The sequence below is a fragment of the Dendrobates tinctorius genome, unplaced genomic scaffold (assembly GCF_039654945.1).
Source record: "Dendrobates tinctorius isolate UK_male_01 unplaced genomic scaffold, ASM3965494v1 ptg000101l, whole genome shotgun sequence".
Taxonomy (NCBI): domain Eukaryota; kingdom Metazoa; phylum Chordata; class Amphibia; order Anura; family Dendrobatidae; genus Dendrobates; species Dendrobates tinctorius.
This window is the reverse complement of record NW_027361769.1, coordinates 199,018-220,546: the sequence shown is the minus strand read 5'-3', so window position 1 is coordinate 220,546 and position 21,529 is coordinate 199,018. Positions and strand designations below refer to the sequence as shown.

General features: G+C 49.0%; 1 protein-coding gene across 1 annotated transcript in view; it reads left to right on the top strand.

The window, feature by feature from the left end:
• The first annotated feature begins 15,063 nt into the window (after positions 1–15,063).
• The window catches only part of LOC141099680 (uncharacterized), a 94,769-nt gene continuing 88,303 nt past the window's right edge, over positions 15,064–21,529 (top strand). Inside the window, exon 1 of the mRNA XM_073587642.1 lies at positions 15,064–15,151. The gene's annotated coding sequence lies outside the window, so the exon portion shown is untranslated. The remainder of the gene's footprint in view (positions 15,152–21,529) is intronic.

Below are 21,529 nucleotides of genomic sequence, written 5' to 3'. Positions count from 1 at the left end.
AGCCGACTTGGATTTAGCCTCTACTTTTTTTTTTTTTAACAGCTGTAACCGGAAGTAGAAGCGGCTCACTTCCGGTATCACATCGCTCTTGTGTGGAGCGACAGGAGAGCAGTGTGGAGAGCGCGCAGCACAGGAGCGGAGCAGTCAGCGGGGAAGAGCGCGGAGGAGGGAGCGGCGACACCCCGCAGAGGACAGAAGGGAGACGGTGTGTGGAGGGGGGAGGGAGAGCTGGCGCGTGGCGGACGGGGGCGGAGCCGGAGCGTGGCAGACGGGGGCGGAGCTGGGACGGGGCGGAGCCTTAGGCGTCGGACGGGGGCGGAGCTGGTGCTTGGCGGAGGGGGCGAAGCCTGAGCTGGCGCTTTGTGGACGGGGCGGAGCCTGAGCTGGCGCATGGCGGACGGGGCGAAGCCTGAGCTGGCGCTTTGTGGACGGGGCGGAGCCTGAGCTGGGGCATGGCGGACGGGGCGGAGCCTGAGCTGGCGCTTGGCGGACGGGGCGAAGCCTGAGCTGGCGCTTGGCGGACGGGGCGGAGCCTGAGCTGGGGCATGGCGGACGGGGCGGAGCCTGAGCTGGGGCATGGCGGACGGGGCGAAGCCTGAGCTGGCGCATGGCGGACGGGGCGGAGCCTGAGCTGGCGCTTGGCGGACGGGGCGGAGCCTGAGATGGCGCACGGGGCGAAGCCTGAGCTGGGGCATGGCGGACGGGGCGAAGCCTGAGCTGGGGCATGGCGGACGGGGCGGAGCCTGAGCTGGCGCTTGGCGGACGGGGGCGGAGCCTTAGGCGGCGGACGGGGGCGAAGCCTGAGCTGGCGCTTTGTGGACGGGGCGGAGCCTGAGCTGGCGCTTGGCGGACGGGGGCGGAGCTGGGACGGGGCGGAGCCTTAGGCGGCGGACGGGGGCGAAGCCTGAGCTGGCGCTTTGTGGACGGGGCGGAGCCTGAGCTGGCGCTTGGCGGACGGGGGCGGAGCTGGGACGGGGCGGAGCCTTAGGCGGCGGACGGGGGCGAAGCCTGAGCTGGCGCTTTGTGGACGGGGCGGAGCCTGAGCTGGCGCATGGCGGACGGGGCGAAGCCTGAGCTGGCGCATGGCGGACGGGGCGAAGCCTGAGCTGGGGCATGGCGGACGGGGCGGAGCCTGAGCTGGCGCTTGGCGGACGGGGGCGGAGCTGGCGCCTGGTGGACGAGGCGGAGCCTGAGCTGGCGCGTGGCGGACAGGGCGGAGCCTGAGCTGGCGCGTGGCGAACGGGGGCGGAGCTGGCGCATGGCGGAAGGGGCGAAGCCTGAGCTGGCGCATGGCGGAAGGGGCGAAGCCTGAGCTGGCGCTTGGCGGACGGGGCAGAGCCTGAGCTGGGACGGGGCGGAGCCTGAGCTGGCGCTTGGCGGACGGGGGCGGAGCTGGTGCCTGGTGGACGGGGCGGAGCCTGAGCTGGCGCGTGGCGGACGGGAGCGGAGCTGGCGCGTGGCGAACGGGGGCGGAGCTGGCGGACGGGGCGGAGCCTGAGCTGGGGCGTGGCGGACGGGGTGGAGCCTGAGCTGGCACGTGGCGAACGGGGGCGGAGCTGGGGCGTGGCGGACGGGGTGGAGCCTGAGCTGGCACGTGGCGGACGGGGTGGAGCCTGAGCTGGCACGTGGCGGACGGGGGCAGAGCTGGCACGTGGCGGACAAGGGCAGAGCTGGCACGTGGCGGACGGGGGCGGAGCTGGCATTTGGCGGACGGGGGCGGAGCTGGCACGTGGCGGACAGGGGCGGAGCCAGAGCTGTTGTATGTTGTGTGTGTATATGTATGTGTATATATATATGTATGTGTATATATATGTATATAAGGATATATGCAAGTGAGATCTATATGAAATATATTTCCATCACAATCCCCCCTTAGATATCACTTGCCCTAAGAATCCTGCTCCTGTCACAAGCGCTGCAGCTCTTCTATGCTGCCAGTGGGTTGTCGCATGCCTGATGCATACGCCCCCCCCTCCATACAGACTTTTGTAAATGGGCGGTCAGGAGGTCTGTCCCTAGCGGGGGTTCATTGCATTGTAAAGTCTCTTAGATAGCAGTCTATGCAGTCAGTGGTGTGTATTCTCTAGCGGGTAGGTAATTCAGTCAGGTAGGGCTTCCACAGCATCATTCCAGCTCAGGTGTATCTCTTGGTATGAGAGCTTTCTTGCAATGCGATGCGTGGATCCAGGTGGGGGTTCTCCCTCCAGGTTTGTGGCGTCAGCACTTGGAGAAGCGCCATCAAATCTGGAATCGAGTGCTCTCCTTACAAACTTTTTCCACCAACACTCCGTCTCCTGACTTCAGGGCGTGCATACCAGGCACCGAATCTGGACCTGGCCATGAAGAAGAAACTCGAGAGTGGACATTAGCAAGATTCTTGATAAATTCAATTACACAAGCAAAGTATCACTTTGCATAGTCAACTGCTGGGAAGAATACCCCTAACCTGAGTTTAGACCCAAATAAAATGTAATATTGGTGACAGCTTTTACTGAGCCTATGGGAGTGTCTAATGCCATGGTTTGTCTCTTGGGCAATTTTTTAGCATGCTGCTCTTAAGTGTCCCACTTAGTCTATGGTGCGGGATGGTGGGAAATGTGTAGGCCTAAGTCTGACCCTACTGCTGATCGGATCTCTTGTGTCAGGTTTGCTGTGAATGTGGGTCCTTGATCACTTGCTATTACTTCTGGAACCCCATATCTGCACACTATTTTTGAGAGTACAATCATGGCCAAAAGTTTTGAGAATGACACAAATATTAATTTTTACAAAGTCTACTGCTTCATTTTTTCTAATGGCAATTTGCATATACTCCAGAATGTTATAAAGAGTGATCAGCTTAACAGCAATTACTTGCAAAGTCAATATTTGCCTAGAAAATGAACTTTATCCCCCAAAACACATTTCAACATCATTGCAGCCCTGCCCTAAAAGGACCAGCTAACATCATTTCAGTGATTGCTCCATTAACACAGGTGTGGGTGTTGATGAGGACAGGGCTGGAGATCAATCTGTCATGATTAAGTAAGAATGGCACCACTGGACACTTTAAAAGGAGGCTGGTGCTTGGCATCATTGTTTCTCTTCTGTTAACCATGGTTATCTCTAAAGAAACACGTGCAGTCATGATTGCACTGCACAAAAATGGCCTAAAAGGGAAGAGTATCGCAGCTAGAAAGATTGCACCTCAGTCAACAATCTATCGCATCATCAAGAACTTCAAGGAGAAGAGGTTCCCTTGTTGCCAAAAAGGCTCCAGGGCGCCCAAGAAAGACCAGCAAGTGCCAGGACCGTCTCTTAAAAGTGTTTCAGCTGCGGGATCGGGCTACCAGCAGTGCAGAGCTTGCTCAGGAATGGCAGCAGGCAGGTGTGAGTGCATCTGCACGCACTGTGAGGCGGAGACTCTTGAAGCAAGGCCTGGTCTCAAGGAGGGCAGCAAAGAAGCCACTTCTCTCCAGGAAAAACATCATGGACAGACTGATATTCTGCAAGAGGTACAGGGAGTGGACTGCTGAGGACTGGGGTAAAGTCATTTTCTCTGATGAATCCCCTTTTCGATTGTTTGGGATATCTGGAAAACGGCTTATTCAGAGAAGACCAGGTGAGCGCTACCACCAGTCTTGTCTCATGCCAACTGTCAAGCATCCTGAAACCATTCATGTGTGGGGTTGCTTCTCAGCCAAGGGAATGGGCTCTCTCTCAGTCTTGCCTAAAACCACAGCCATGAATAAAGAATGGTACCAGAATGTCCTCCAAGAGCAACTTCTCCCAACTGTCCAAGAGCAGTTTGGCGATCAACAATGCCTTTTTCAACATGATGGAGCACCTTGCCATAAAGCAAAGGTGATAACTAAATGGCTCAGGGAACAAAACATAGAGATTTTGGGACCATGGCCTGGAAACTCCCCAGATCTTAATCCCATTGAGAACTTGTGGTCAATCATCAAGAGACGGGTGGACAAACAAAAAGCTTCAAATTCAGACAAAATAAAAGCATTGATTTTGCAAGAATGGACTATCAGTCAGGATTTGATACAGAAGTTGATTGAGAGCATGCCAGGGAGAATTGCAGAGGTCCTGAAGAAGAAGGGTCAACACTGCAAATATTGACTTGCTGCATTAACTCATTCTAACTGTCAATATAACCTTTTGCTACTCATAATATGATTGCAATTATATTTCTGTATGTGATAAAAACATCTGACAAACACACATAAAAACCAGAGGCCAGCAGATCATGTGAAAATATAATATTTGTGTCATTCTCAAAACTTTTGGCCATGACTGTAGCTTCTTTGCAGTAGTCTTCACCAACTGGTTTCTTACTGGGAAAGCTTCAGGCCAGATGATGTGGGAGAACTTTTTCCACTCGCCCAATGTTGCATTTGTCAGGTGCTAGACATCTGCTGGAAATTTGGCTGTTAAGGTGGGAGTCCAGACCAATCAGGTCATTCATCTGTGTCTTCAATTCTGTGCGGGGGCGATGTATCCATTGAACCACCATAGGGTACATACTTTGAGGTAGACTGGGTGTGCCTTGAGGTAGACAGGGTTTTGGACTTCAGTGCTTTTTCCCTTCAGCATCCAGCTTTCCTTTGGGGTCTGGTCCTACTACTTCTTGAACAGATCCCAGAACGTCATTTTTTGTCAGGTTTTCTCGTCTTCAGTCGTTATGTAGTTGCCGTCCGGGCTCTATGAACTCTCCCACTTTTCAATATGGTCTTCCTTTGGCTGCCATGTCGATACCCCATGCCTCTACTGTGTTCAGTTTTCCGTGTGCCTTGACCTTTAACACTGCCACCACTTTTAGAAGTTGAAGAGCATCCAGCAGGTCTCTGATTGCACCATGATGCTTCACGGTTGACCCGCTTGCTATGATGAAGTCTCTTGCAGCCCAGATGGGTCCGAAGTCGTGTGCCATGCCAAGCGAGTACTTTCATCAGCGCTATCAGTTCTGCTTCTTGGGCTGACAGACTTCTGGACCATAGGATGTCTTGATTGCTGGTTACTGCAGATCTACGGTATCCTGCAGATTTTTCTCTGAAGAGTCCTTATCCGCATTCCCCTCTTGGGAGTGGGAGTAGAATGGCGGTGGAAGACGTATCTGCATCCCCCCCCCTTGGGAGTGGGAGTAGAGTCAGGCAACGGCTGAGAGCACTGAAGAGTGGTGGAGAGAGAATCTCCATTGGTTGTCCAATAATGACATCAGCAGCCTTGTCCAGGAGGGCGTGTGCTGCAAATATTGTTTTCATGCAGGAGGGACCCCCCCCCTTGCAACTGGATCCAGGCCAGCGGAGAGTTAGTCTAGAGGCCTCTGGTTTTCCTCAGAGGCATGACCTTCTTTTTCCATTCGGTAAAGATGGAATGGCTTCTCGTAGTCAGGGAGGCCTGGAGCTGGCACAGAGACTATGGAGTCTTTCAGTTTCCTGTACGAGATGAAGGCTGCAATGCGTTGATGCAATTGTACAGAGGCTGCATTAAGACTGGAGCACCAGGGATCCAAGTTCTGCAGTACGAGACTAGACCAAGGAAGGCCTGCATCAGCCATCTTCTCCTCAGCGGTCTTCCGGTCATCTGTCAAGCGGTTTGTCTGGCCGGCAATACGGTGTCTTCAGGAACGTAACTTGCTTTTGACACCTGGACTCTGTTTTTCCAGAACTTGCGTTGCTGCTCCACCAGATAGAGTAGAGGAGACGAAAGGGCTATGCAGGTAGAGATGTCGATGACTTCTGCATGTTCTGCAATCCAGTTGACGAGGATGAAGGACAATGCTTTGGTGAGCTGTGAAAGGCTGTTCTGGGCCCTCTTGGGCATCACTGTCCATGTGTTCTGCACCCCCCTTATGCGTTTTCAGGTCGTCTAGGTGAACATTGAAGGAAGCATTGGACAGATCCATCACCGTGAGCACTGTTGCTGTGACTGGCATGTTTGACTGCAGAGTGTGCAGATCTGGCACAACTGGGGTTTCAAACATGGTTGCTTTGTTCACAGCCCTCAGGTCATGCACCATTCTGAACCTGGCTGCTTCTCCTTTCACAGGTTTCCTCCTGATCGGGAAAAGCTGGGACTGCACGATGATTCCTATGGACGAGGCGGCTCAATCTGGCCTTGCTCTTCACAATTCCGTGAGGGACTACCATCTTCTGGCACAGAGCCGGCAGGGAAACAAGCCGTTTACTGGGGTCCTCTTCATCAGAGATGACGTCCAGCTGAGCTTTCTTGCTCTCCACCAAGGCGGTCATTGTGGTAACCCCTGCTCAGATCACAGGGGGTCTTTTTGCTGGGACGTCTTCTTTACCAGCCAAAACACAAGCCGAGGAGACACCATCACGTTTCTCAATGCAAGCAATGACTAGCCAGGTCTTTCCCCGGGAAGGAACAACCACGGGAAGGGCAGTCTCCAGTGAAGGAAACCACCTATGCCAAAACATGGTATCCATCCACAGACAGCTGTTTCGGGGTATTGCCCCTCATCAGTGTGGAGTAGGAAACTGGCCAGTAGGAGCAATGTCTAGTAGAAGACTGTGAAAAATGAGGATGAATGAACTCATGGAGATTAACATCCAACACTGCGGAGACACCATCATATGTTTCTCAACGCAGTGATTCTAGAGCAATGCCCCCATCCCTTATGGGAAATATGTAAAAACATGCAAAACACAAGCCGCGGATACACCATCACATGTTTCTCAACGCAAGCAATGACTAGCCAGGACTTTCCCTGGGAAGGAACAACCACGGGAAGGGCAGTCTCCAATGAAGGAAACCACCTATGCCTCTAGATATTGCTCCTACTGGCCATTTTCCTACTCCACACTGATGAGGGGCAATACCCCGAAACAGCTGTCTGTGGATGGATACCATGTTTTGGCATAGGTGGTTTCCTTCATTGGAGACTGCGCTTCCCGTGGTTGTTCCTTCCCGGGGAAAGACCTGGCTAGTTATTGCTTGCGTTGAGAAACGTGATGGTGTCTCCGCGGCTTGTTTTGCATGTTTTTACATAATTTCCCATAAGGGATGGGGGGCATTGCTCTAGAATCACTGCGTTGAGAAACGTGATGGTGTCTCCGCAGTGTTGGATGTTGATCTTCATGAGTTCATTCATCCTCATTTTTCACATTCTTTACCAGCCAGCAGCCGTTCCTTTCACCCAGCTTGATCTCAGGTCAGAATTTGTTAACCAGTTTGAGGAGCTGAGTGGCCTTCTTCTGGTCAAGGGCCTGGATAAACTTCAGGGAGCACCTTCAGAATCTTGTCCAAGATGATCCTCTGGAGCCGGAAACAGTGCAGCCATTTCATGAAGCGTGTAAGGTCCCTTTGGGTTGAAAATTTCCTGGCCCATACCAAAGTTCTTAGGCCGTTTGTTGAACAGCGATTCCACTCAGACCTCCAGTTGGTCAGAGACAGTTTGACTCTGGGTGGTGGACAGGGGATGCTGGGCATTGTGAGGGTACGGAGTTCCAGACTTTAGTGACACCCACCCTGGCGCAACTTGAAGTCTCCCTTGGGCCACAGGCTATTGGGTACTATATCCAGCACCTCCTTGAGTAGGCTTGCACCGGTTGTTCGAGGCTCTTGTAGGGCAACCAGCATGATGGATTCTTCTTGGGTCAGAGGTGGAGAAATTGTCATGTCAATGTCTCTCATCAGGTGGGGTGGGCTGGTCTTCACCATAAACTGAAACAGGATGGAGTGTCCTGGCTGTGTCCACACGCTCAGGGGCTTGTAAAGCCCCCATCACACATAGCGATCTCGCTAGCGAGATCGCTGCTGAGTCACAAGTTTTGTGACGCAACAGCCATCTCACCAGCGAGATCATTGTGTGTGACAGCTATCAGCGACCGGCCCCTCTGCCGGGTATCGCTGATCGTTGTTGAAACATCTGGACATTTTTGGGGTCGCTGGTCTCCCGCTGGCCAGCACGCATTGCTGCGTGTGACAGGCGGGAGACCAGCGAGCTGGAGCTGGTAACCAAGGTACACATCGGGTTTCTAAGGGGCGCGCCCCCCTTAGAAACCCGATGTGTACCTTGGTTACCAGCTCCCTGCATCAGCACGCTGGTAACTAAAATACAATGCGGGTAACTAAGCGACGTGCGTCGCTTGTTACCCGCGTGTCGCTGGTACTGATCGCTGGTGAAGCTGCCTGTTTGACAGCTCACCGGCGATCATGTAGCGACACACCAGCGATCCTGACAAGGTGATATCGTTGTCGGGATCGCTGGTGAGTCGCTATGTGTCACATGCCTCATCACACTTCTGACTGCACCAGTGTCCACAAGGAAAGATATGAAAACCCCCGGAGATTTGAGGTATTGGGTCCGCTGATGGAGTTTTACATGTCAGGGGCGTGATGTCTTGCGGACCTGGCTTGCCTCTGTCCTATAGACAGGGTTCTTCACTGTTTCCTGTGTTTCTTGCTTGGCCTATTCCCCTGCGTGATGTCCTGGGCTGCCAGGGGTGCTGTGCACTGGTTCTGGACATGACCAAGGTTGCCTCAGTTGTAACACCTGATGGGTCTCCCATCCCTGCAGGGTGGGTGCTCTTCCACATCGGTGGCCACCATAGGAGGGGCTATCTTGCGCACTCCTGGGTGGGACTGAATTCTTCTGGATACTGCGAGCAGGGCATCTACGGCTATTGACCTGTACTCAGGCCTGGTCACTGTCAGCAGCTTCTTGATTGGTTCTCTTAGTCCATGCCTAAAGGCCTCTGCCAACATTTGTCTGTGTATCTGATCATGAATAGTGAAGCCTAAGTCTTGGAATATTTGCCTCACTCTGCCATGAAACTTGTCTACAGACTCTGTCTCGGCTTGGCTCATGTTATGTAGGCTGAGTGCTTGTCTGGCTTCGGCCCACTCTCTGAGCTGCTCAATTAGCTTTGATCCTGACTCCCAGGAGTGCACATCTAATTCTGATGGAAGCTTGAAGTGTTCCTTCATGATTGGCCAGAGTGTTTCACCTGCTTTTAATTCCATTATGGACCACAGATCAATCCAGATTGCAGATGTTTGCTGGCTCTGCTACATTCTTCGGTAAAATGGCATGGGGTCCATATCTGGGTCTGGCAGATTTTTCAGAGGGGTGAATGGCACATAGTGTAAGAGTTCTGGCTCTATCTGCCCCTGCCTACTTGGTGTCTGTGGGTTTCTTCACCTAGTACTGGGCAGCATGTATGATGTCCCCTCTTCATATTCATCAGAGGAGAAACTGTGACATTGTGTGGGTGCTCCCCCCTTCTGAGGTTGCAGGTCTGCCTGGCACTTAGGATCCTCATTGTAAGACCCAGCAGCAGCAGACGCTGATGACTCACACCTCCCTTCTGCTAGCTGTTGTATTGGGGGGGCACCTGTGGTGTTATGTGTAGGGAGTGTTTCACTTTCTTCTCCTGGTATCATAGCTGGCTCTTTAGAGAGGGTGCCCTGTGGAGATAAGGACACCTCATTTTCTGGATTTGGCACTGGCCCAGCTGGGGACAATGAACGGAGAGGGCGAGGAGCAGGGAGGGGTAAAGGAGAGAGTGGAAAGGTGGGGAGATGAAAAAAGAAAGAGGGAGGAGGAAGGTGATAGAAGAGGAGGGGGATGAAGGAGGAGGAAAGACAGAGGGAAAAGATGAGGGAGGAGGAAATATAGATGAGTGGAGATGGAGGGAGGAGAGAGATGGGAGGAGCGGACTCCTTCACTTTTTCTGCAGTCAGAGAAGGCATGCTTGGACTTGTGCCTTCTCCCGGGGGGGGGGGGGGCGGGGGCGGGGTGCCTCACAGACGGCACAGCTTAGGATTCCGCTGAAAACACCTTTTTCTCTCTTGTACACGTAAAAATAATCCTTTCCTGTTCACCTAACTCTCAGTACTTCTATGCTGTAAATCCGCTGCCACTTTATAAAACGCGGACTTCAATTCAGCTCAACTAAATAACTTCCCTTTTTTCTTCTCAATACATTATGCCATGCTGCAGCTTAAAAGCTGCCCCTGTAAATCTACATACTTAACTTTCTGAATAACACGTACTATGTCTATTCCAAAAACTTCAAAAAAAAGTGATTAAAACTTCACAACCCTTTTTTAAACTTGCTTAAAAAGGAAAGAAAAAAGCAAAAAAAAAAACTATTTATAAAAGCTTCAAAAGAAAATGGAAAACTAATAAAAACTCAGAAAATGGAGAAAAAAGAAAACAGAATAATCAGGAAGTTGGAAAAACTTGGAAAGAACACCTCCAAAAAGAAATCAAAAATCCAAAATTCAGTAAAACTTCCAACAATAAAATGTCCGTGCACAAATGGAGGATACACACTTCCCCTTTCCTCTGCCTGCGTCTCTCAGTAAAATCTTCTGAGAACAATGGAAACAAAAGAGCAAACTGAGACAATGGTATATATTCAACAACCCAGCATTCCCAAAAATTCTCACACTACAGTAAAAAACTTCCACCAAATGCAAGATAAAACAAGGGAAAAGCAGAGTACAGAACAAATGTGACAATATGAAAAATATCAGACGCACCCCACGGGCAAAAGAGGAAGTGTAAAAGGAAAGGAAAAAAACTTTCTGCTTCAGATCTTCATGGAGAACAGCAGTGAATTTACAGGTTGATGCACATATAGAGGTCCGGGGAGAAATCGAGGCCCTCTTTAGTGACACGTAGCACAAGCAGCTCTGGTAACCAACAACTGCCAATCACACTGGGTGTACTGCACTCGGTCACCCGGGAATGTTAACACACTGTACCGGTCGTCCCGCCGGTAGCAGGAATCCGTTTTAACTCCCACAAAATTGCCACCATCTGTACCTGGCCGGCCTCTCCTGTCCTTCCGATGTACAGGTGAATCGGTGGCAACCTGTCAAGTGATTTGGCTTGCGATATCTCCCCCAAGCTAAACACCACCACGTACCTGGCGATCTGGGTGCTCCTGTCCCTTCCGATGCATGGGTGTATATGTGATAGCTTGATAGGAGACTAGACTAGTGATATCTCTCTAAGCCCCCACAACCCATACCTGGATAGGCCTCTCCTGTCCTCCCTGTGTACAGGTTTATTTGTGAGGACTTAGCAGGGGAAGTTGAATCTCTCAGATATCGGTTTCCCAGCAACCACATGCACAATCAATCACCGTTCCACCAGCTCTCTCCCGGATCTAGACACAAACAGGACACAAAGCAGACACCTTGGCTTATCCCAGGGTTTGGTTATGGGTGTGGACTTTTACACTACCTGGGAATGCGGTGGTGACCACACCTGGCCGGCTAGAGGTACAGACCCGGACTGGGCACAGGGGACATTCAGGTAAGATAACCAGATTTTCTTACCTTACTTATGGAGTTGCGCAAATCTCCGTCCCCACGAGCCAAGGCCTTAGTCGGCACCTCCGTCTCTCTGGTCAGCAGGGTCCCCGTGCGTTTCGTCCACAGCCACGCGTCTCTGCGCCAGATGATATGGAAATTTAGATAGATATATCTCTGTGTGCTGCGGCCTGTCCTAATTAGAACAGTCTCATTGAGCGCTCAACAGAAAAGACACCCTAAACACATTGTTAGCAGTTTCTCTTTCCAGCAGGACTCTGCTGGTTTATTGCACATATATGGTTTTATCATTACATACAGAAAGGAGTGGTTAGTCAATTAACATAAGGCTTGTGTTTTAATGCTATTGGCTATTTGAGTAAATGAACTTATATGGCAGTGTCCGACATGATGGTGATTTAGCATCATTTGATTTACTCTTATGCATTGTCTTGCAATGTCAGCAAACCTCCGATATCAGCTAGTGCATCTGGTCCAACTTCCTCCTTTCCCATGGCTGGCTGATATATCACAAGACAATGCTACCACGAGACTATGCTGGTTCTCCAGACTGGCTCATGGGGTTAGTAGGTCATTTTCAGCAATTGATTATAAGGTTCAAGATGGCTATGAAAATGTGTCTATCAGTATATAAGGATATATGCAAGTGAGATCTGTATGAAATGTATATATTTCCATCACAGCTGGAGTGTGGTGGACGGGAGATAAAACATAACCTTTAGTAAGATAGTAGGATAAAAACAATTTTGTGTCCCCCAGAGTGAATGAATATACATGTTTGGGTGAAGTCACAAAGGGGCGTGAGGAGCACAGCCCGATCAGGAGGAATGATTCCCACTTGCAATGGCCGAACTGCAACCAGCAAGTCCCAGAATCTCACATTATGGATCTGGGAGAATCCCACAGAACCCCGCAAACAACGACTGACAGGTTCTGGCTGCATATAACAGTAATGACTGGAATCTGGATGACATTAATAGAGTTACCACCCGAAATATGCCAGAGCAATAAGTGAGGAAAGGCACAAGCTCAGCAATTTATGAAGGGGGTGCGGGAGGAAAAGGAGATCTTGGGTCCAGGATGATCCATATAGGACAAGGGGAAGAAAATGCCCTACAAGACCCTAAAGGGCTAACAGTAGTCTATCCCCAAGATTCCCCCTGACCGTCCACAGCTCCCCCTGTGCTAAACAAGCCCTGCACACCCCCATGGAAGGGCCCAACGCGTTTCTTCCATGCTGAGTCATCAGGGGACTTATCCTTGTGATAGGAGGTGAGGGGCCATAGTGCTGAGCTAAAGGGGGGGGGGGGTTGGGAGTATGAAATACATACCATGGTACTTCCGGTGGTTGAAACACACGCCAGGGTGCCATAAAGGTGCGTGAGCTGCAAGGAAAAAATCTGCGACACTCAAAGGCGAACTAATTGTGTCCCATGAGGCAGAGGCGTGCACTCCACAACCTAGTGTTTCCATTAAGTGGAACGCACGCCAAAATAACTTGTGGTTTCTTGAACCACATAGAAGTAGAATATGCAACAGATTTGGCTTGATGACGCGCGGTCCACAGCCATTTATGTCCGGCATGTGGAACGCACGCCAATGCCACAATCGGCATGTGGAACGCACGTCAATGCCACAATCGGCATGTGGAACGCACGCCAATGCCACAATCGGCATGTGGAACGCACGCCAATGCCACAATCGGCATGTGGAACGCACGCCAATGCCACAATCGGCATGTGGAACGCACGCCAATGCCACAATCGGCATGTGGAACGCACGCCAATGCCACAATCGGCATGTGGAACGCACGCCAATGCCACATGCGGCATGTGGAACGCACGCCAAGGCCACATCCGGCTTTGATGGCTTCTTCCCTTTAAACTGCCATGTTTTTTGTTGCAGCCGCTCCTGTGCCGTCCCTGCGGTGTTCATCTATGTTATGGTTCCAAAAAGAGTTAATTTGTAAAAAAAAACAAAAAAAAGTTTCGCTTGTTAAAAAATAGTAAAATGTGTCTTCTGCTTTGTTTTTCTTTTTACAAGAATTGTTGGAGCCAATTTTTCATTAGAAACGTTTTAATATCAGATTTTTCTGGAGTTTTTCTTGTAATATAGGAAAGCCTAAGGCCAGAAATAATCCCCATAAATCACTGTACATGGAGACTTTGGGATCAGATCATTTCTGTCCGTTGTGTTTGTGGAAACAAAAAATCTTTTCTAAAAGCCTCAAACTTCTGTGTGTGACTCAGAGCTGAGATCTAACGTGAGAGAAGATTCCAGTGCGGGGAAGACGGGAAACCTTCATATAGACGGCCGGTGGGGATGGAGGCAGTGACCGACTCTGGCCAAATCTGTCTCTAGAGCCGCAGTAGAAGATGAAGATGTCGTCCTCATCATGAAGGAGTTATTTCTCATGTCGCGTGTAATGAATCTCTCCTGCAGTATTGCTAATGCCGATTCCAGTGTCGGTAATGAGATGAGAATTAGCGTTATGGAAGATGAGTCTATGAGGAACGTGTTCAGCTGCCGACTCCGAGGAGGAAACTGCTTGTTGTCTTTGGCCTAAATATATAGGTTTTATTAGTAGATGTCAGGGAAGAAAACAACCCTGTAAAATAATAAATCTCCTCATATGTTTCCCTTATTATCTCCAGTAATTGTATTATTACACAGGATTCTTATGATGTTACATCGGATCATCTTCTTCTCATTCAGGTCTCTTCAATATCGGATCCTCTCAGTGAAGATCTTCTACAAAAGAGAATTTTCCTGGTTTACCCATCAAGGATGGATATGGACAGAGACAAGATGGCGGAGAGGATATTACACCTCACCCTAGAGATCCTCTTCCGTCTCACTGGAGAGGTGAGAGATTCTGATGACGTCACATTACATCATTCTTATCTATGGGAATAACAGGTGGACAGAACTGGAGAGGTGAGGACTCTGGGAATGTCTGTAGTGAGATTTATTCATGCGTCTCTCCATAACCAGGATTACACAGTGGTGAAGAAGACCTCTAGTGATCGCTGTCAGGACCCTGTGTCTGAGGGATGGGGAAGACCCCTGAGCCCAATCACGGGGCCTCCACCTCACCCCCTGATCCATGAGGACATCAATGACCAGAAGATCCTAGAACTCACCTACAAGATGATTGAGCTGCTGACTGGAGAGGTGACACTGCTGGGAATGCTGGGACATTATACAGTAACACTATGAAGGGATCGGGGGATGACGGTATCATTGTATGTGTCAGGTTCCTATAAGGTGTCAGGATGTCGCTGTCTATTTCTCCATGGAGGAGTGGGAGTATTTAGAAGGACACAGCGATCTGTACAAGAACGTCATAATGGAGGTTCCCCAGCCCCTCACATCACCAGGTAATAGACAGGACTAAATACACACGGCCTATAATTATCTGTATGTAGAGAATGAATTCAGTCCCTGTATGTGTTTCCTCCAGATCTATCCAGTAAGAGGACAACACCAGAGAGATGTCCCCGTCCTCTTCTTCCACAGGACTGTAACCAAGAAGATCCCAGTGCTCCTCAGGATCATCAGGTAGATGGAGAGAAGGTGTCAGGAGATCTCCCCTATGATGTGTAGGCGGCTGTGAAGGTCTTGTGCTCAGTCTTGTTTTACCCACCAGTATTATATGTTTTGTACTTGTGTAATGAGAACGGTGGAGATGGCAGGATTAGAGCTGATCATAGATGGGATGTCTCCATCTGTCTGTGACTTTTACAATATTTGTTTCAGGGTGAAGATCTGACCCATATTAATACTACAGAGACATATGTGAGAGATGATGAGCGGTGTAAAGAGGAGATTCCCACATATGACTACCCAGGTGAGTAGTAACCACTGAATGCAGAGAAGTCACAGATTCCTCTCAGTCACCGGCTGTGGCTGCTTTATCGGTGGTGTAGTCCGGCCGTATTACCATGATCACCATTTTGCCTCTAGACCACAACATTCTCCTCCACCCAAAACTGTTCAAATGGCTTTGGGCAGTGAAAGCCCTTTTCTATAGAACTTCCCACCTGGAGGATCCACACAACCCCTGGGATTAGTGTGAGGGTGATCCCTTAAAGCGAGATCTATATGATTGCTTGTACCTCACCCAATATAGGCCGAGTGCACGCTTCAAGAGTCACACCGAACACAGAGTTAGATGTCTACTCCTTTCTCAGCAAAGGCTTGCACACAACTGAAGTTTATTCTTATGACAGAGAGACAGGAAATGGGTGTCACACAATCTTCTGAGGAGCCAGTGTCAGTCTATGATAGGTCCATTTCATCTTCACTTCCATATATGGTATCCAGTATCTCAGCTTCTGCATTCCAAGGATTCTTCCAGGGTGTTGTCTGAAGACACAGACGCCATCTTGGTACACCATATCTGAACTGACTTATATAAGGGTTAATAATTGATTTCATTAGCCATTCTCTCCTTCACATTAGGAGACGCTGACCGTTACCTGCTCAGATCTGTAACTATAAAGCCAAATGACAGCGTACGTAGAATATGCTGACAAGATAGAAAATCACTTGAAGAAAAATCTTATGCTGGGCCTGTAAGAGAAAGCGGAGGGTAATGATGCTGTTGGCTTCCTAGATCCCTGAGATCTTTTCGGATGAATCTTCTCTCCCTTCTGTGCTGCTGAATGTCTCATGGTCCCTACAAGACCAGGTCCAGTCTTTCTGGCCAAACTTCCCTTTTATGAGCGACAACAGTAAATGTGCAGTGAGGCCAAGTGTGAATTTCTGTCCAATAACAGCAGAGTTTCCCTTTATCCTGACTTTTCCATTTGTATTAAAACCAACTAACTTCAAGGAGGATTGTGATAATCTCCAGGACAAACATTCCGCCTGTGCCATGATATATCTCTAAGCTGTGCGTGGCTGAGGGCTGTAATATACATTTATTCCCGCCTGCAGGAGATGTGTTGGCTCCAGCCCTGGTGTCATGGATTCACTCCACGTCATAAATTACATTGTTTTTGATCCTAAGGAATTCAGATTACTGCACAATCTCTCCTGAAATGGGGAGCAATATTATTTTCTCTAATCTTCTGCTCAGGATTCATAGTAGCTCCAATGTTCTACCATAAATTAGGGCAACTCTGGTTTACTGTTGTGTAATCTGTATTTGTAGCTTTCAGTTAATGAGATTCTCGTGCTCTGGGGCGGGGCTGTGGGCGTGCCTGTGGGTGGGGCTGTGGGCGGGGCTTTATGTGGTGCTCTGATTACATATTCATCTGTATTGGCTTATGACAGGTCACTGATCCCTCACTAACCTGCCCCCCATTTTTATATAATAATAATAATCTTTATATAGCGCCAGCATATTCCTCAGCGCTTTACAGTTTAACAGTTTCAAAACACAAGTCATAAGTAACAATGTTAACAATACAATAATTAAAGCAAAATCAGCCGCCCTTGCTGGTGAGAGCTTACAATCTACAATGAGGTGGGGGAGATACAGAGTACAGGTGTGTATTTACAATGATGGTCCAACCATCTTGTGGGAGTGAGGGATGGATGGAGATAGTGAATGGGCCACACACGCGCACTTACACATACAGTGACTTTGATTAGTGAACGTGATAGGCCGCTCTGAACAAATGTGTTTTAAAGGAACGCCTGAGACTATGCAAATTGTGGATAGTCATTTCTTGGGGTAGAGCATTCCAAAAGATTGGCGCAGCGCAGGAGAAGTCTTGGAGTCAGGAGTGGGAGGTACTTAGTGCAGATGCTAGTCGAAAGTCGTTTGCAGAGCGCAACAGTCAGTCCGATAGAAATGAGGGAGGAGATGTAGGGGAGTGCCGCACTGTGGAGAGCTTTGTGGTTGAGAACAAGTACTTTGAATTGGATCCTATAATGAATGGGCAGCCAATGTAAGGATTGGCAAAGAGCGGACATGTCCGAGTGCCGATTAGTCAGATAGATGTCCCTGGCTGCTGCATTAAGGATGGACTGGAGAGGGGATAGTAGAGTAATGGGGAGGCCAATTAATAGAGCATTGCAGTAATAATCTTTATTTTTATATAGCGCTAACATATTCCGCAGCGCTTTACAGTTTGCACACATTATCATCACTGTCCCCAATGGGGCTCACAATCTAAATTCCCTATCAGTATGTCTTTGGAATGTCGGAGGAAACCGGAGTACCTGGAGGAAACCCACGCAAACACTGGGAGAACATACAAACTCCTTGCAGATGTTGTCCTTGGTGGGATTTGAACCCAGGACTACAGCGGCTGCAAGGCTGCAGTGCTATCCACTGAGCCACCATGCTGCCCATAATCCAGGCGGGAGTGGATCAATGCTACAGTGAGGGTTTTTGTTGTTTCCATGGTGATAAGGCGGATTCTAGAGATGTTCTTTAGGTGTAAGCGGCAATAGCGGGCATGAGATTGTATATGGGATGTGAAGGAGAGATTGGTGTCAAACATAACACCCAGACAGCGCGCCTGCTGCCAGGGCATTATTATGGTGCCACCCACGGAGAGGGAAATGTCAGATATAGGGAGGTTAGTAGATGGCAGGAGCAGAAGAATTTCAGTTTTTGAGAGGTTGAGTTTCAGATAGAGAGCAGACATGATGTTGGAGACTGCGGGCAGACAGTCACTGGCGTTCTGTAGTACAGCGGGGGTAAGGTGGGGGGATGAGGTGTATAATTGTGTGTCATCAGCATAAAGATGTTACTGAAAGAGAAATCTGCTGATGGTTTGTCCAATTGGGGCGGTGTAGAGAGAGAAGAGGGCCAAGGACTGAGCCCTGAGGTACCCGACATTGAGAGGAATAGGAGATGACGTGGAGCCAGAGAACAAAACTCTGAAGGAGCAGTCGGAAAGATAGGAAGAGAACCAGGAGAGAGCAGTGTCCTTAATGCCCAGTGATTGGAGCCTAGACTGTAGGAGACGGTGGTCAGCAGTGTCGAAAGATGCAGAAAGGTCAAGAAGAATGAGCAGAGAGTGGTGACCATTACGTTTTGCTGTCAGAAGGTCATTGGTCACTTTGAGTGCAGTTTAAGTCAAATGTAGGGGCGGAAGCCGGACTGTGAAGAGTCTAGGAGGAAGTGAGTGGAGAGGTAATGGGTAAGCCGGGAGTAGACTAGGCGCTGCAAAAGTCTAGAGATGAAGGGGAGATTGGAGACTGGTCTGTAGTTAGTGCAGGATGGGTTGATAGCGGGTTTCTTTAGTAATGGAGTAACGATGGCTTGTTTGAAGGAGGATGGGAAAATGCCCGAGGAGAGGTTAAAGATTGTAGTTAGGTGAGCTATGATGACTGGAGAGAGAGACTGGAGGAGATGTGAGGGAATGGGGTCGGTCGTGCATGTAGTCGGACGAGAAGAAGACAGGAGTCTGGAGACTTCTTCTGTGATGGGATCAAATGTGGAAAGTGAGCCATGGGAATCACAGCACTTGGTGGTTGGGTGCAGATTTCCTGACGGATATTATCTATTTTTTCTGTAAAGTGGGAGGCTGTTGTGAGTTCATTTTTCCCTTCAACACTGAGGCCCGAGGAACTCCCTCTTCTGGTAAGGAATGGTAGTGAGCTTGATTATCAGGCATCTGAGACTAATGATGATGACTGGCTGAGTGGAGTCTCTGACTGGATATAAGGCGGACAACGCCTTTCTGCCCTGCGGGTGATTTCTCTGTGGACTTCTAGGACACCAGTCTGATTCCTGCTCTCCTAAAGCTAAGTTTTTTGCTTTGCCTGTTGCTTCTGTGTTTTGTTTTTGTTTTCCTTGCTTTTCTGGATTCTGCCATTCCCTGCTGGGGTGAGCTGATTCCCCTTGTGCCTATAGCTCTGTCTTCAGTATATGCCTGAGTGCTGACATAGCTTTTTGAAGCCTAGCGTCTTCAGGGCCTTTTTCACTGTCAGTCTGTTGGCTCTTATTTTCATAGGGTTTTTCACGGATTGCAGACAGCAGCCTCCTGTCCTTTCCTATGTAGTTAGTTTGGGCCCTGTCTTTGCTCAGCCTATCTTTCTGTCTGTGTTAGTGTTTTCATCTTGCTTCACCGTCATTATTTGTGTGGGGCTGCCTATTGCTCTGGGGTCTGCTCTGGGGCAGTTTAGATTTCCCCTTTCTTTCTTTAGGCCTATTTATTTCTCCGGCTGTGATCGAGGGGTCTAGGGCACCGTAGGAACCCCCCACGGCTACTGCTAGTTGTGTTGTTAAGTTCAGGGGTCTGCAATCCGTTAGCTGCCAACTTCTCTGGTTTTCTGGACTTAGCAAGCATTTCTGTTTTTGCCTCCTACGGTGACTCAATCATAACAGAATCACCCGCCGTACCGCAGATCCTAGGGTACTCAATAGCAGGAAAGAATTGTAAAAAAAAAAAAAAAGTGTGTATATTTTTTCCTCTATATCTCTGAGGCCGTAGGGGGAATTTTTTTTTCTCTCGATGGAGATAAAGCAATTGTCTGATCGTGTGGAGCAGCTCGCTGCGGAAGTGTGGGGAATTTCCGCCTACCTTGCTCATTCACATTCTGCTGAACCAAAGATTCCTACACCTGATGTATTTTTTGGGGATCGATCTAAATTTTTGAATTTCAAAAATAATTGTAAACTATTTTTTGCCTTGAAGTCCAATTCGTCAGGGAGCTCCGCGCAGCAGGTTAAAATTGTCATCTCTTTGCGGCGTGGCGATCCCCAGGATTGGGCATTTTCTTTGAAACCAGATGATCCTATTCTGACATGTGAATGCATTCTTTCAAGCCTTGGGGTTGTTGTATGACGAACCTAATGCCATTGATCAGGCTGAAAAGACTCTGCTGGCATTGAACCAGGGTCGAGATTCTGCAGAATTGTACTGTCAAAAATTCCGAAAGTGGGCGGTACTTACTACCTGGAATGATAATGCCTTGGCTGCTCTCTTTCGGAAGGGTTTGTCAGAAGCCGTAAAAGATACTATGGTGGGATTTCCTGTTCCCTCTGGTCTTGACGATTCTGTCATTAGCCATTCAGGTTGATCGGCGTTTGCGTGAACGCAAAACTGCACGAGAGGTGTTGCCAACTGTTGAACAAATGTCTGAACCTATGCAATGTGATAGAGTTTTGTCCAGAGAGCAGCGTCAGGAGTTCAGAAGGCGTAATAAGTTGTGTTTTTTCTGTGGAGATGCCTCGCATATTATTTCTGTCTGTCCTAAACGAGAGAAATGCTTTGCACACACGTTTTCTGTTGGTGGTGTTCAACCTAAGTTTCTTCTTGCTATTACTCTGATCTGCTCCCTGTCCACATTTTCCGCCAAGGCTTTTGTGGATTCGGGGGCAGCCCTAAATCTAATGGACTTGGATTTTGCTAAACGTTGTGGATTTCCGATGACACCTCTGCAGACTCCTATCCCTTTGAGGGGGATTGATGCTATTCCTTTGGCTAAAAATAAACCTCAGTTTTGGACCCAGGTGGTAATGCGGGTTGCCCCAGACCATCAAGAAAATTGCAGGTTTTTGGTGTTGCATAATCTGCATGATACCATTGTTCTGGGGTTTCCCTGGTTACAAATTCATAATCCAGTTTTGGATTGGAAATCTGTGTCTGTGGTGAGTTGGGGTTGTCGGTGTGCCTTTTATGAGGCTCCGGTGTTTTCCACCTCTCCTCAGTCACATGATGTTCCTGATTATTTGGAGGACTTTTAGGATGTATTTAGTGAGAAAGAGTCTGCGTCTCTGCCTCCTCATAGGAGTTATGACTGTGCAATTGAGCTGAGCCCGGGGTGTAAATTTCCCAAGGGTCGGCTCTTCAATTTATCTGTACCCGAGCACGAGGCTATGCGATCCTATATTAAGGAGGCGTTGGAGAAGGGTCACATTAGACCATCCTCATCACCCTTAGGTGCCGGTTTTTTTTTTTTTTTGTAGCCAAAAAGGATGGATCATTAAGACCTTGTATTGATTATCGTCCCCTCAACAAGATTACTGTTAAATATCAGTATCCGTTACCCTTGATTTCGGATCTATTCTCCAGAGTTAAAGGTGCTTGCTGGTTTACCAAGCTTGACCTCAGGGGGGCGTATAATCTTATTCGCATTAAGCATGGGGATGAATGGAAGACGGCGTTTAATACTCCGGAGGGACATTTTGATTACCTGGTGATGCCTTTTGGGCTCACTAATGCCCCTTCTGTCTTCCAGTGTTTCATGAACGATATTTTCCGAGATTTTGTCGATAAATTTTTGATTATCTATCTGGATGATATTTTGATTTTCTCCA